This window comes from Dromaius novaehollandiae, chromosome 1 (assembly GCF_036370855.1).
Source record: "Dromaius novaehollandiae isolate bDroNov1 chromosome 1, bDroNov1.hap1, whole genome shotgun sequence".
In the NCBI taxonomy this organism is placed as follows: Eukaryota; Metazoa; Chordata; class Aves; order Casuariiformes; family Dromaiidae; genus Dromaius; species Dromaius novaehollandiae.
The window spans coordinates 107145882-107162255 of record NC_088098.1 but is presented as its reverse complement, the minus strand read 5'-3'; the positions used below and the strand labels follow the sequence as shown (position 1 = coordinate 107162255).

General features: G+C 37.0%; 1 protein-coding gene and 1 pseudogene across 3 annotated transcripts in view; both read right to left on the bottom strand.

The window, feature by feature from the left end:
- Positions 1 to 16374, bottom strand: part of ROBO1 (roundabout guidance receptor 1) — a 739670-nt gene that overhangs the window by 721228 nt on the left and 2068 nt on the right. The window lies entirely within an intron of this gene.
- LOC135327145 (tigger transposable element-derived protein 1-like) lies at positions 2556 to 4323 on the bottom strand (annotated as a pseudogene).

The window sequence follows — 16374 nt, the reverse complement described above, 5'->3', positions numbered from 1 at the left end:
TCTAAAGTTGTGGTTTTACATCTACCAGAAGCCTTTTGCATCACCATTATCTTATTTACTACAATTACTTCTCTGAGCTCTTCCTTTGGCATACAATTATTAAAACCGTATAGTTGTATATCAACTGTGATTCTGGCAAACTGACTTTGTAGTATTGTTTTCCCTACTCTTTGGAAGGAGGGGGGAATAAAAGACACTATACAAAAATACAAACTTGCAGATTATCTGTGAAACCAAATGAGTTTAATAGATGCCTCTTGATTCCTAATGTATCAGAGAGAATTTGTGAAACTCCAAGCAACAGTATCAAACTTGCTTAGGCCCTTTTACATCACAATGCTGTAAAATAGTATAGATTTATGGATTATACATTTTTCAATAGAACTTCTCTAGCCAAAGGTTAATTCAATTCCAAGAAAGGAGAGAGTCCTGGATGCCAATTACAATGTAATATGTGAGACTGAATCACAGATAACTGCCGCAACAGTTAGACCAAAGAGTCAGGTTGAAGTGTGTTTGCTCTCTCTCATACTCTCTAATTCTTATGCACAATTAATAACTTGAATGGTTTGAAGTAGTTGGACCCTCTCAGGTTGAAGCCCAGAAGGAACAATACTGAAATTTTCGGTCATAAAATAGTTAAAATTGAAATATACCTACAGAATATAAAAATGGAAGTTTATACTCCCATCCCAAATGTTAACAATCCATTTATTTTTTTAAACACTGGTAAAAGAAAAAGCTTTGTGGCAGGCAAAAGGCATGTAATAGTTACGTCAGACTGCTAAGAGTTTCCACCATTTATTTGCAGTTACATACTAAGATTCAGAGCCAGCTATTAAATATGCCTATTAAAGTTAAAAATCACCTTTAAGCATTTTACACTACTCATTTAAGATACTAACAATGAATGATAACAGCTAAAGACATCCCAACTCTCCTTTCTTGCAGTGATAAAGGCTAAATACTTCACATTTCATTCATTCCCACATATTTGGCTGACTTTTGAAGTAAAACTGCTTTGTATATCTTTGATTGGAATAGAAGGGTCGAATAGCTGCATTTGCCAGGAGACAGCAAGGGCCAGTTTATGGATTCATAGCAGTCTGTGGGGGAATGTTCTAGCTTTTCAGGAATTAGTATGGATAAGGCCCTCCTTTTTCTTCTCTTTTCAAAAATGTGCAGCTTAGCTTCTTATGCAAAATGCACTAGATGAAACCTGTGGATGACTGCAATGAACAACATGTTCTGCAAAGCCTTGTTTGGTACAGATTCACATCCTAAATCCCTTCTCCAGTTCTACTGCAATAATTCTAATCCCAATTTGTTCCCCTTTTCTGCCATGGTGGAGAACTGTGCCTGTCATCAGGTCCACACCACATCTGCAAATCTTCCCCCAACACATGCCAAAGTCACTTAAAGGGATAGGCTAGACAAGGAGGAAATCAGTCTGCCTGGATGAATTCGGAGCAGCCTGGTACTCATTAGCCAGCCACTAAGCACATAATGATTAGTCATTCTGCAGGACAAACAATAGATAACTATTGTGTTTATGTGGATATTAATTTGGGTCTCTCTTCTCCTCTCCTGCTTTTCACAAAATTTGTAGGAACTTAGATCTATCTTTAAGACCTCTATCTCTCTATCAAGTTTAATTGAAATTGGATAGTAGATTCCAAGATTAATTATAAAGACAGGACAACTATGCTTGTAATTACTCAGGCTTTGTTTCTTTATCTGTTCAGTGCATGTAAGAAGAGGATAATACCAAATTGCCCAAATTAAAAGACAGTTAACTCCATGTACCTTGGACTATACCACTGTGAAACCTAGTATAAGTAACAGTGTGACTGAGAGGCATACGTTGTGTATTCCTCTCCGTTCAAACATGTTATTTAATTTAAAAAGCTATGGCTTATTAAATATATGGAAGTAAGCAAAGTGTACCTTGCCCTGAGCTATTAAGTGTCTTAGGATAAATAACCAACAAAAGTATGAACAGATTTCTTATCAAAATGAGACAGAGTGCACAATGGACTAAGGGATAACAGTATTATTAAAGACTTACTACAGCACTTCTTCGATCAAACCTTGCTAAAAAACACCAGCAGCTTTGTAAAGAGATGAAAAAAGCCAAAATGGATCCAGTGGTTTTGGCTGTATTTTGTGTTTGTCTTTTAATATACAATAAGGCATTGAATTCTCACTTGGGAAGAAAATAGAAAATCTATAAGCAATTATGCTGTTTCTGTAGGACATACAATACTTGAACATACTTAAATATTTGAAGTTTACTGTCAAATAATCACTTTTAAAACACTCTATAAATGGGTTCACAATTTACAGACATACCTCGGAGATACTGTGGGTTTGGTTCCAGACCACCGCAATAAAGTGAATATCACAATAAAGCAAGTCACACAAATTTTTTGGTTTCCCAGTGCATATAAAAGTTATATTTACACTATACTGTAGTCTACTGAGTGTGCAATATCATTATGTCTAAAAAGAAATATACATACCTTAATTAAAAAATATTTTATTGCTAAAAAATGCTAACCATCATCTGAGCCTTCTGCGAGTCCTAATCTTTTTTGCTGATGAAGGGTCTTGCTTCGATGTTGATGGCTGCTGACTGGTCAGGGTGGTGGTTGCTGAAGGTTGGGGCCGCTGTGGCAATTTCTTAAAATAAGACAACAGTGACGTTTGCTGCATCAATTGACTCTTCCTTTCATGAAAGATTTCTCTGTAGCATGCGATGCTGTTTGATAGCATTTTACCCACAGTAGAACTTTCAAAATTGGAGTCAATCCTCTCAAACCCTGCTGCTGCTTTGTCAGCTAAGTTTATGTAACATTCAAAATCCTTTGTTGTCATTTCAACAGTGTTCACAGCATCTCCACCAGGAGTAGATTCCATCTCAAGAAACCACTTTCTTTGCTCATCCATAACTTCTCATCTGTTCAAGTTTTATCATGAGATTGCAGCAATTCAGTCACATCTTCAGGCTCCACTTCTAATTCTAGTTCTCTTGCTCTTTCCACCACCTCTGCAGTTACTTTCTCCACTGAAGTCTCAAACCCCTCAAAGTCATCCATGAGGGTTGGAATCAACTTCTTCCAAACTCCTGTTAATGTTGATATTTTGACCTCCTCCCATGAATCAGGAATGTTCTTAATGGCATCTAGAATGATGAATCCTTTCCAGAAAGTTTTCAATTTACTTTGCCCAGATCCATCAGAGGAATCACTATCTATGGCAGCTATCACCTTAGAAAATGTATTTCTTAAATAATAAGACTTGAAAGTCAAAATTACTCCTTGATCCACGGGCTGCAGAATGGATGTTGTGTTAGCAGGCATGAAAACAACATTAATCTCATTGTAAACCTCCATCAGAGCTCTTGGGTGACCAGATGCATTGTCAATGAGCAGTAATATCTTGAAAGGAATCTTTTTTTCTGAGCAGTAGGTCTCAACAGTGGGCTTAAAATATTCAGTAAACCATGTTGTAAACAGATGTGCTGTCATCCAGGCTTTGTTGTTCCATTTATAGAGCACAGACAGAGTAGATTTAGCATAGTTCTTAAGAGCATGAGGATTTTTGGAATGGTAAATGAGCATTGGCTTTAACCTAAAGTCACCAGCTGCATTAGCCCCTAACAAGAGAGTCAGCCTGTCCTTTGCAGCTTTGAAGCCAGGCATTGACTTCTCCTCTTGAGCTACGAAAGTCCTAGATGGCATCTTCTTCCAATATAAGGCTGTTTTGTCTACACTGAAAATCTGTTGTTTAGTGTAGCCACCTTCATCAATTATCTTAGCTAGATCTTCCGGATAACTTGCTGCAGCTTCTACATCAGCACTTGCTTCTTCACGTTGCACTTTTATGTTATGGAGACGGCTTCTTTCCTTAAACCTCGTGAACCAACCTCTGCTACCTTCAAGACTTTTCTTCTGCAGCTTCCTCACCTCTCTCAGCCTTCACAGAATTGAAGAATTAGGGCCTTGCTCTGGATTAGGCTTTGGCTTTAGGGAATGTTGTGGCTGGTTTGATCCTCTATCCAGACCACTAAAACTTTCTCCATATCGGCAATAAGGCTGTTTTGCTTTCTTATCATTTGTGTGCTCACTGGAGGAGCACTTTTAATTTCCTTCAAGAACTTTTCCTTTGCATTCACAACTTGGCTGTTTGGCGCAGGAGGCCCAGCTTTCGGCCTGTCTCGGCTTTCGACATGCCTTCCTCACTAAGGTTGATCATTTCTAGCTTTTGATTTAAAGTGAGAGACATGTGACTCTTCCTTTCGCTTGAACACTTAGAGGCCATTGTAGGGTTATTAATTGGCCTAATTTCAATATTGTTGTGTCTCAGGGAACAGGGAGGCCCAAGGAGAGGGAGAGAGATGGGGGAACGGCTGGTCGGTAGAGCAGTTAGCACATGCACAATATTTATCGATTACGTTCGACGTCTTATATGGGCACGGTTCGTGGCACCCCAAAACAATTACAATAGTAACATCAAAGATTACTGATCACAGATCACCATAACAGATATAATAGTAATGAAAAAGTTTGAAATATTGCGAGAATTACCAAAATGTGACACAGAGATACGAAGCAAGCACATGCTGTTGAAAAAATGGCACTGATAGTCTTGCTCGACGCAGGGTTGCCACAAACCTTCAATTTGTAAAGACCGCAATGTCTGCGAAGCGCAATAAAGCAAAGCACAATAAAATGAAGTATGCCTGTATTTAAAAGTTCATGAGCTTTAGTGAATGAACTCTTCAGCGTGTTCTGTTTACCAGTTTTTGACTACAAAGATGTTATTTAGGGAACATTAACCTCAATCTTTGATTTGAATCAAAACTTACAGGTTTTTAACTTTTAAGGTAAGTTAATTTGTCTTCCATATAAAATTACAAACAAAAAGTAGATTTCAGACACAATGTAAAATAGCTGCCTATCAATCTTCCCTACCAGGCCTTCCACAGTCATACTATCTTAGCCTACAGATCCAATTATCCTCCAACATTTGCTGCTCAACCATGCTGAGATTATTCACCGGCCCTCCAGTTAGACTATATTAAAAGGTCTATAAGTGCATTTACACTCAGAGAAATAAGCTATAAATGCTAGCATTGCAATCATCTCTTTGAGTTACATGCACAATGATAAACAGTGTACTGACAAATCAGACTATTTCCAGCTACTTTTTCCGTTCATTTGCATGATATTTGGACTTTCTAATTCTCAACAAGTCTAGGTGCAACATACATTTAAGATGATACAATCCTTGACCAAAAAACTGTACAAATAAAGTACAAGTATCGCACTAAAGATATTTTATTCTATGCTCCCAAAGACCCAAAGTGTGGCTTCAGCATGGATTTGTGATTGGCTTCTGTAAAGGCAATCTCAGTTCTCTCCCACTGGGTGTTTTTTTTTTTTTATTTAAGCTTGACATTTTAAAAAAAAATCATATGCTGAAACTGCATTAACCTCTAAGATTATGTTCTGCACAGGATTTGGCGGACTCTTTCTGCTCCTCGATAAAAAATAACAGCAGATTAAAGGATAAAATGATTTCTGATATTCCAGTCTTCAGAGTCTTTGCTCATTGCTGTACATCATCATAATTAAAATAAATAAATAAATAAGCAACCTCTTGCCAGAGGACATTAGTATATGTTTCCAGAAATGTCAGAATGACAGTTCTCAGCCCAAAGCTGCTACTACTCGAACTGCAGGAGTCATTTCATTATCTGGCAACTACAGTTGGGTGTTTTTTCTCTATGTGAAGAAGCTACTGGTCAGAGATAAAACACTGGCATATTCCATAAATCGTATACTATTTTAAAGAAAAAAAACTTAAGAAAACATTGACAAAGTACTATACAATATACTTCTTATTTATTATCCATACTTTCTTGCTGCATATATGCTCTAACATTTTACAATTCAGGAACTCACAGTCATGACAGACTTTAAAGACAAGGGACAGATTTAGGAAAATTCAAACTTTTTGTTCCTATCTGTACTATTCCTGTGATTTCAAGAATCTAGATCTTTGGTGTCCCTTGATGATCTATCCCTGTTGACCTACAGAAAATAAAATGAGGTTCTATAGTTATAGGCTGAAGTCATACCAGTACTGTTCATTTCCTATGTTACTGCTCTATAAGGTAATATAAAATTGTAACCTGATATACAGCTAGCTGAGAAGGACACTAACATCTTCCAAAATCAGCAGTCATTAGTAAAATACATTGTATTAGTGAACTGTGTTAACATACATGGACTCTTTTGAGCAGTTAGTGCTGTGATAACCTTTGGTCTCCTAAATGTCTTAACGAAAGCAATGGACTAATGAAGGTGGAAGAAGATTTCAGTGTCACAGACCTGAGTTTTTTGGCCATTGCTGAACTGGCAGGTAACAGGCCTTCATATTTACCTTTTGCAGTAGCTTCTGTATTATGTAAACAATTTTCATGGAAACCAGTGAAAATTGCTAGCAAGTAATAATGCAGCCATATACCTAGATTATTTTTTATATATCCATCACATTTTATGCGTGAACCCATAACAAATACATAATGTTCATTCTCACAGCAAGTGTATTCTGTTCTTCAGCAATGGTCTACTGCTAAGTAAACAGAGATGCTATGTTTGTGAACAGAAATTTACATGAATAGTGACTTATGTATGTTTGATACTGCATTTCCTAGGTGATTTTGAATTTGATATTTTTAAATTGCACCACATTTTCTCCTTAATAGTCATTTTTTTTTATTTAAGCTGGAACAGAACACACTTAAGAGGATTTGTACAGATTTGTATGGGTGTTCACTTCTGAACTAGTCATTTTACCTTAGATGCTCAGTACAAAGCAATTAGAAACCACATTTGAAGCTATTCTACCCCTCATTGGGAGAAGGGTGCCACATCTCTGCTACAGACATAGAAATACCTGAGTCACAGCCAGAATATTGCCTAGCACAGAGGATTCTCAAAAGCAAAGCAGGATGGAACAGGCACTTCAGTCCTGCACTCTAACAGTGGCTATAGCCATTAGGCAATCAAGATAGAGCAGCATTTAAGTTGTTTTAAATGCTTACTGAGGCAGTCCTTACCTATTCAGTTTTCTGAGCATTCTTAGGAAGTTATGGAGAAGAAAAAAACATATGTTTCAAGCTTTTGTACTTCCATTGCTTTTCTCCAAAGTTATTGACAAAAACAATATCTGTTCCACTAGAGGGAGGAGCAGGCTCAGTAATTGAATTTCCAAGTAATATTCCAATACTACCTACAATAATAGCCTTATGTCTATGTGAAGTATCTTCTATTGTCACAAAGAGCTGAAAGGGCAAAACCAGAACTTGAAGGTACCATTTATGCTGAGAAGTAAATGTTATATCATTAAAAAAAAAAATCCCCATATCAGAGACTTAGAAGAAGAATAATCCTACCCAAGGGCTATTTGATTTCTGCATACATTATTAGGAAAGAGGTAGGATGCATTTTTAATCACAAATTATGTCTTTCATATAATACTTGGATTTTATGCTGTCCTTTGCTACTTGGATAAAACTACCTGGAACAGAGCAGCAGTCTGTAGCTTACTTCACCTCTGATCAAGAGCTTTACACAAATGTTATTCTTCATCTATTCTGCTATCCCTCCTACTGTCCTTTTTCCTATCTCTCTCCTACGGCTAAGGTTTGGTAACAAGATACTATCTTCTTCTGAAAACAAAAAGAGAAGTCTGAAAGACCTGTTGACATTTTAAAAGATGTCTAAAACTTCCCTGGAAAAACTTCCATTCTGAAAACCTATGAAACAGCACGCAGTGCAAATTAACTACTATGTCATATTTACTGCATTTCAATAAATAGTGTATCACTTTTTTAAAGTTTTGAAATGGCATAATTTATTAAGTACACTAATGCCCTACTGTGCATTTGATAACACAAAATACAGTTTTCAGCAGAATGGATATATTTAGGAATTTGTAGATTATGAATATCTTATAATATACAAAGATACTAAAATTTCTAACTCCAGATATTTTTCTGCAAAATATATTTGAGATAGAACAGAACTAGAGATTACAAAGGTTCCAATTTCCCCAAGAAATCTCATGAACTATTAAGTCCCTTGTCAGAGCATCTGTATATGCAACTACGTACAACTACATGGCAATTTACTGTAATGAAATGATTCAAATCATTCATCGATTAAACTATTTTTGGCAACTTTAGCTGGGACAAGTCCCATGCACAGTTAGTGCAGTATAAAGGAAACAGGCTCCTTAGAACTCCTGTACCTTATGCAGACAAGCAAGGCTACAAGTGGATATGGCTTTAGTCCTAGGTGTCCATCTCACCTGCCAGAGAATAGCTGTACCAGAAAATGAGGACATCTATGGAAAAGCTGGAACCCAGCATACATTCCTGTTTTCCTCACTCTCTGAAAGTCGCTAGGCTGATATGGAAGCCAATATACAATCTCCCCTTCAGGACACGGTGTGACAGCATCCACCCGAATGACTTTTATACCATGCTCATCACAGTAGCAACTTACTACTTTCTCATTGGGTATGACTAACAGCTATCATATGTTTGAATCTTCTCTGTCTTAAGAAAAAAAAAAAAAAAAAAGCATGTTATTTAATCCATGTAGACAAGACCACACCAAAAAGGAGTACTGTATTCAGAGCAGAAGACAGAAGATAAGTGTTTGTTCCTAATTCCTTAGTCAATCATTCTAATCAGTCTCTCAGTGCTTTAGAATAGGACCTCATCCCGCTCCCAAAAGTTCTGCCTCTTAGAGAGGCTGAACTTTACTTTTACTGTATCATGTTCCATCAGGCCAGAACGCAGAGATGTTTTATACAGAGCCTGAAAAGATTTTACTTATCCTGGGCCAAAGACATTAAGCTCCTTGGCTATTAAGACAGAAACGTTGAGCTTGATGGGATGCAGAGAGTAGGGTCAATATGCTTGTGGTAGTCCCGGGAGGAAATGTGCATGTGCTTCATGATTTTATACTGGCCAGCATTTCCTAAATAGTTAGGCTTTCCTACTTCTCATTACTGTAGTTCAGCCAAGAATCAATGAAACTGAGTAACTGAGGTCAGCTGAAATTTTCCTGCCTTCCCAAAAGTGACAGACCATATCTGTAGTTGCTATTGTGTGAAAGTTTGCACCATTCTCCCAAACAATGTGTTATATTATAGTCAGAGTAAAATAGATCAGAAAAGGTTTTAGAGTTGTCTGTGATCATCTTAGCAGACTAGGGCAATAATTTCTTTTACCGAACTGCAAGGAATGTTTGGTGGTCGTTTTTATTGTAGGTTGATCCTGATATCAAGATGGGAAGCCACATGTGGTTTGCGATTAGAGATGAGCTGCAGAGTCATATAAAGGTCAGTGAGAAGAGTAAGAAGTCTGGATTATTTCACTGTTCCTAAAGTCCACTGACTCCCTGTCTGAGTCTTTTGATTTGTAATGGTAAGTAAATGAGCATAAAAGCTGTAGGGCTTGGATTTCGCTCCTATTGTTAAAAAAAAAAAAAAAAAAAAATCTGAATGATGTTCTCTCACCTGCGTGGGTTTTTTTTTTTTTGATGGATGAAAAGTTAACTCCATTTCCTCTTTTGATCTATGTTCATTAGCACAGGACTTGCTGTCTCAGTCAGAGCTGCGTGATATAGGGCATCTGGATGCTTCAGCAACACTACACTGACAGTAGATTATAAACTATCAAGCTGCTATAAAGTCTCACACTAAAATTTATGCATTTTGCTTTACAATATTCAGCATACCTTGACATAGTAAGATCAAAATCAGTTTTGTTTGGTTTAATCTTTCAGAGTGCTACTTATCGTTACCAGCTGCATAAAGTGAAATAATTTCATTGCCATGAAATAAAAGGGAATAGGTACAAAAGAATTATTTTCTTTGTACTTAAAGCTATTTATCAAGTGAGACAAATATGTACCCATTATGCCTTGTCCTAAAATAACCCAAGAAAGGCTATAAAGATATTTTATTGGGGGAACGATTTAGGAACTTGGAAGCTACAGCCAAAACCCACAAACAAATACGTATCTATGATCATTGGTAATAAACACGAGATTCACTGTAATGATAGTAGAAACCTACTCTAGCAGATTTAGGATAACCATTCCTAAGAAAGAGGTTACAGTACTTAGTTTAACAACATTTTACATACAACCTTTAGACAACTATTGTTGTGAACTGTGTATTAACAGGGTGAATATATAGTAACACAGCTGCACACTGGATCTCTCACATGTGACATTAAGCAATGGTAGTAGACAGAGGAGTAACAGCCCAGAGAGAAAAATCATTCAAATCACATACTTGAGCCTGCTCCTACTGAAGATTTTGGGAGAACCGCTTTTCACTGGAAAGAGTTCACTGTCAGGATGGTTGCTTATATTATGGACATACGTGAGAATTTAAGCATGAAACTACATGCTGGCAATTTGCAAGCAAATACAATCAAAGAATATTGATAGACTGATAGACTTCCTTCCACCAGAAGTTAAGTAAGACTGAATGTAGAAGATGTTTAAGTATGGCAAAGCATGAAAATGCTCATCCTTCTCTTTACCAATTATGCTTAGCACATTTTAGTATTTGTTACCAGAACTTTTAAAATGCAAACACTACTATCTCAAAACATGTTCCATAGCTGTACTTTGTGTATACCTTATGTGTACCTTTCAAAATTGAAAATCTATATTTTCTTATAAGCTAAGATGTTAAGGGCAGGGCTCTGTTCATTTGATCAAAATATATTTGCATTTTCAGCAGAGATAATCTTCACATTACAGAAATACCACTTCTACCTGTTGTGCTAGATTATGAAAATTCTGGTTTAGGTAATGTGTAGAAGAAGACTTGAATGATCTAACACTCCATTCCATCATGACAGCTCATGACTAAGATTCTGAAAAATCACGTACATGCTTTCTGCAGTAGAGAAGAGGAATGCTTCTTGTTTTTTTCTTGTCATCTAGCTGTTACGAATTATTTAAATAAAGATTTTTCATATGTTGATTCTCTTCTTACTATAACAGCTTTCTGTAATGAGATTTGCTAGTGTACAACAGCCAATAAGCTTTAGATTATTCTATAATACTTTTTAGTGAGCAAAGAAAAAGTTATCATGAAGTTTCAAATCTCCATGCAAGATGAAATGGATCTGAGCCTTGTAATTCTTTCTGCCATTCTTTCCATTCTCTCATTCCTCTCCTGTTATTTCCTGAGGAATTGTTCATATCTATTCATAACATAGCCTAGATAGTTCAAAAGTCTGCCTTGCTTTCTTGCATATTCAGCACACCCAGTCTAGCAGAAATTATTGGAAACAGTTATTTCAGTGTTTAGTTTCAATGCTAAGGGAGGTCAAACTTGGTTTCAGTGCTGTGCTATAAGAAGTAGCAATATGTTTTCATTTTCTTTAGACTTTGTGCACACAATTTTTTTCAATAGCATTTTTTTTGCTCAATTTTAAAAACATTCAAAAGTGCTACTAGCTAGAAGTACTTAACTGCACCAGGGGCTTGTCTAGGGACTGAATTTGGCTTTATCTTATTCAAATATTTTGCTTAAAATTGTTTGCAGTTCTACAGATAATTTAATTTCCCGAGCAGAAAGGATTTTATTTCAGTTGTCAGCTATGAAAATGCAAATGTGGGCTCAAAGAGTCCAGTTGTATCCTTATAACCCATTTATCACTAATAAAATTCTTGACACAACTGGGGTGCATTTGAGGCATAAACCTGCAGAAGAATTAATCCAAGTTACAACCCCCAGTGATGATAAATGAGAGTGAAAGGACAGAGTGTGATTTTCAGATTAAAAGTTGGGCGTGCATGATCGGCAGTTAGAAAGAGTTTGTTATTTAGTAAATTGACAATTTTGTAAGGAATCAGAATGGTTATACAACTCTATTGTCCACCCGTTCATGGTAAAAACCTACTTTATGAGGTCTTTGTGTTCTTGGAACAAAAGCAAGTTACAAACACAACTGCCACCCTTCTTTGGATTTCCATATTTTTAAAAGGCAGCATAATGCTGCGGATCTCATCCTATAGTTTGGTGATCGGTTTCTGGATGGATATAGTCTTGGAGAATCACTTTACCATTTTTAGTTTTTGGTGCTTTTTAACACTAAGTTAGAAGTATGGATGTCTCTTAAGGAAGACTATAATGAGGTTCCCAAAGTCTTGTTTTTTCTCTGAAATACCACAGCACAATAAAAAAATGACTGTGGCAACTTTGTGTATGTATGCTCATAGACGGTATATTTTGCATTAAATTTTTCTATTAAATGTTTTCTTCCATTGCTTCTTAGAAAGAAGAGAACTAGGAGAACAACAACAACAAAGGATATTTAATTGACTGCCAAATCTAAGGTCACTTGGCCACACAAAAATATACTAGAAGTATCTGAAAGTGTGATATATTAGATCACACATTCAAATATGGTTCTTTTTGAATATGTATTCATCACTGTAGTGAACTTCATAATATGAAGAGCCACTATGAAACTGTTGTTGGCAACGGAATCCTAGTTTACCAGATCAGTCCAATTCTTTCTTGTGCTATTTTTCGGGATGGAACAGACTTACTGTTAGGGGAAGTAACAGAAAAATACACACTCATTCACTTGTGTCCCCTGTGCAACTGTTTATTCTCCCATTGAGGGCACTGAGAGTGAAATCCAGAGCATACAAGGGAAATCTATTTGCCTAAATTGAAGAAAGTGATATGGAAAACCCACATGCTAATCGCCACTTTTGTGTTTCTCTGTTCAGCCTGAAAATTTCTCCTAGAAGACAGAGATGATGCAGAAGTTCTTCAGCTAGGAAACAGAGCAACTCCACCGCAGTATGGAAAAAAGAGAAAAGGGCTTTTGAACTCAGTGCCTATCCTTGGACAGAAGAAAGTCCTGGACTCTGAGCAAGGTTAAGATCCAGGCAGCAAGGACTACAATACAAAACATGGCAGCTACAGATACTTTATTTCAAAAAACTGAGGAGAAAGAAGTAATTGGGTTTTGCTCAGGAATTGTTTTATGAGGAAGCATGAGACCTTGCTTTTAGCTATACTTTTGCCAGAGGTTAAGGTCTCATGGCTCATTTTCCCAGTATAGATGCCTAATCAGCCCTATCTTACACTATCCTACGTAATGGTACAAGGTTCAAGGAAATCAGGAAGCAAACAAATGGCACCTTCTCCCCCTACTGCACCAGGCTGCAAAGAGGAGTGGACACTGCTCGGGGCGAAAGGAACACATAAGAAAAGCATGCGGCCCAGCAGCTGGAGCGCTCAGCGGCAGGTGGGAAGTCCTAGGCTGTGGATGCTGCTCCTAAGCCTGATTTTGAACACTATATTACACACTATTTGTCTAAAGCCAGAAGTAATATAGAGACATTGGATCAGAACTGGCAATATCTCTTCCAGGTTAGGGGACAACCAGTAAGCTACCAAGTCATACAGCTGTTTCCTTTTGACTCATGCTGCACTCATTTTATTGATATAAGGATCAGCTTACATGGATTCTGAGGAGCAAAAGGTGAGTTAAGTAGGGAAGGAAGATAAATACACTCAATGTGTTCCCTGCTGACAGAGGAGAAAGCAAAAGGGCATCTGGAGAAATAAATTTGTCTTAGAAAAAGGTGAGAAATTCTCATGAATTGGCAAACCTGGAGCAGAAGCCTGGGAATGGTTAAGGAAAGACAGACAACACAGCACTAGAAACTAAAAAATGCCCTTATGAAAGTTATACTGAGCTGACCAGGAAAGGCAGGAAGAAGGTACACACTTGGAGCTAAAGATGCACTGGATGGATAAATGACTGGAGAAGGCTGGAGGAGAAAGAGTTAATTGAGACAAAGGATTGATGTGTTTGGCAGACAATAAACTGATGGCGCAGAGAGAGAACTGATGTGACTCATGATTAGAAGATGGATAGGGAATGAAAGATTTATGGACTGAGCAGTTTAGACAGGTAGAATATTACAGGTGAAACAAGATATCTGGCAAGTCTCATGCAGTCTGAAGGAAATATTTTATTATGTCTGAATAAGAACGACGTGAGTTGCTGCATGTTTAATTTACATGCTAAAGGTATGTAAGCTTGCTTTACAATTCTTTAAAGGCTTATTCAGTTTCCCTCTCCCTTTTACTTATTTTTTTTTTCTTTTTAATAAAGGATATCATGTTATAACTGCAGAGGAGGTCTCATAATTAGAGATGTTTCTCTTCATTTACCTATTGTATAATATATCACCCTGATGACCCTGGGATAAAATTGTAATTGCCTAAATTATGCTTGAGGAGGTCCTTTTCTTTCTTCTGTGATACAAGCACCTCTATGTGCAAATCTGTTCAAATTGGTTGAGCTATAATGTTAGGAAACAAGGAAAGACACACAAAAACTACTAAACCACAATCATCTCCTGAACCTAGAACCAAGTGCTAAACCTACAATTCTATAGGGCTTGAAATATACTTGTAAAAATAAAGAGTTTACAAAGAATGCTACCAGGAAACTTTAGTCTCAATCTGCAGTGATTCTCATATTGTCCTTGACAGAAGAAACCAACATATTACTTAAAGTTCCCGACCTTGTATGTTAGCAAGGGTGAAGTTAGGAAAGAAATGAGGTTATATGGAAGTATATTAGTATAGCAAGGAGACATGCTATGTATGTTAACAAACTGGGATATTTTGTTTTCTCTTTTGTATTTTAAGCCATGGAAGAGGCTTTCTGGAGAAAATACAGAATTGGAGAAAATAAAATTTACACCTATATTATTGATTTCTTCACCTCTTTCCTCCAAAGACAGGTTTGTAGCCCCTACAGATGAACAGATATACTCATATGCATCTATACAGCCACCCCATCGGTTTTAACTTCTATCCCCTGCTACCTGGGAATGCAAGTCTGGCTCTAAGCAACACAAGATTGCTAGCTGTCTGTTAGGACAGAGATCACACTTAGAAGGGCAAGTGAAAAATGTGGACAAACAAAAATTACAGCTCCCCAACCAGACTTTTGCTTGACAGCCGACTCCATCCCTGCAAGATGAGACACCATGGAATTCCTTTCATGTAAGAGTTCAAGAGAACCTAAATTCCTTAGCTTGTAATTTTTTTTCCACTTACCTGTTGAACTATAATATTAAGTCTGCTAATTTTATACATAGCCTTATGCCGCAACAAACAAGTCGCAGAACCCAAACATAAGACTTCTTTACTCTCTGTTCTACTTAACACTTTACCACATGTAGAAAGTCCATTGTAGTTGTCCACCTACACGCACTGAAATTTCACGCAATTTCCTCTAGAAATCTGAGTGTCCTCTGGCTAACATAGCTGCCTGTGTTGCTGAGGTTGAGGTTCAGGTAGGCTGAGGCCTACAAACAGACCTTGAGAAGGGCCATAGTTTCTTTAAAGAAATCCACACAGACATTGTATGTGAAGTATTATGTTGCTTAGTGTGGTCTAAATCCCCTTAAAGCAAAAAACAACATGAAGAAAAGTCCACAAAGTAAAAACTGAAGATAAAACACAGTAACAAATTAAATAAATAATATCAGCAAAGAAAAGCTACAGAACTCACATCGAGTTCCCTGCTGTTAAGAAATGCATTTAGTTCCTTTTAAAGAACACATTGGGAGGCCATATTTAAAAAACAATTTGTTTATGCCTTAGCAAAGACGCCTGCAGATACCTCACTGCAGAATTGGTCCAGTCTTCCTTGATTCTCCAGTCGCCAAATGTTGAGGATTCAATACAAATAAGGAAAGCAAAAGGTAAGGTTGAGATTTCCTCCCAGACTAAAAAGTCAAACAACAACCGAGCCATTTCATGCTGCCACAATGTCGTCCTTTGTTTTTTTATGAGAATTCTTATGGAAATTAGTGCAGTTTCCGTTCAAGTGTCAGTCATGGTATCCAAAAGTGCTTATAAGAATTTGTTATTGTCTGGGCTTGGGACACAACTGCCATACAATTTGCAGAAGTTGGTCTGTGTTTGCTGGAAGACTTTTATTGGAAAGCAATGGACTACTCTGTCTGAAAAACACTAAAATCATTTCATTAGCCTTCTGCCTTCCTTCCTTGTCCTAATCACAAAATACATGCCTCTTTCCACACCAACTTGTACTTGTTTATGCCAGTGTGATGTCACTGTAATTTACATCAATGAGTAATGTAAATAGAAAACATATGTGTAGAAAATGCAAAATATTTATAGAAAAGAAACAGAAAAAGAATCAGACCTGATGTTAGGAGGTGAGCCCTATTACTTTGTAATATATCAGGAAATCTTAGT